Source organism: Theobroma umbraticum, unplaced genomic scaffold, assembly GCF_002168275.2.
Source record: "Theobroma umbraticum cultivar Fairchild unplaced genomic scaffold, ASM216827v3 scaffold_146.0, whole genome shotgun sequence".
In the NCBI taxonomy this organism is placed as follows: domain Eukaryota; kingdom Viridiplantae; phylum Streptophyta; class Magnoliopsida; order Malvales; family Malvaceae; genus Theobroma; species Theobroma umbraticum.
Window position 1 is genome coordinate 205,311 of NW_018397265.1, and position 572 is coordinate 205,882.

The window sequence follows — 572 nt, forward strand, 5'->3', positions numbered from 1 at the left end:
TGCATTCTTCAATAAGTACAGTAGTTTCAAACTCACCCAATTTCCTCTTTTTAAACAAGATGTCTTTCAAAAATTTAACATATCTTGGCATTTGCTCCAGAGCTTCAGCAAAAGGAGTATTAAACAAAAAGAGTATTAATATGTAATTTTTTAAACACATCAACAAATTTCTAGAATTGTTTGTCAAGTTTTTCTTTTTGAAATCTTTGAGGAAAAGGTGGTAGTGGTGTGGGAACAGTATTTAATTGTGATTTTTTTGTTGAATCTTTAATAGATATTTTAATTACAATTTCTGTTTCAACATTTTTTTCAATTTCTTTTTCATAAGATTGAATTGAAATTTCTGAATTTAAATCCTTACTATTTACCTCTTTACTTACCTCTTTTCCATTGTGAAGATGGATTACCTTACAATGTTCCTTACCTTCTCTTCTTGGATTGGGTTCAATAGCACTTGGTAAGGTACCATGAGGTCTAGCATTTAAAGCATTAGCAAGTTAGCCTATTTGTGTCTCAATATTTCTAATTGAAGCTGCTTGATTTTGATGGAGGCATCAGTCCTTATCATAAAT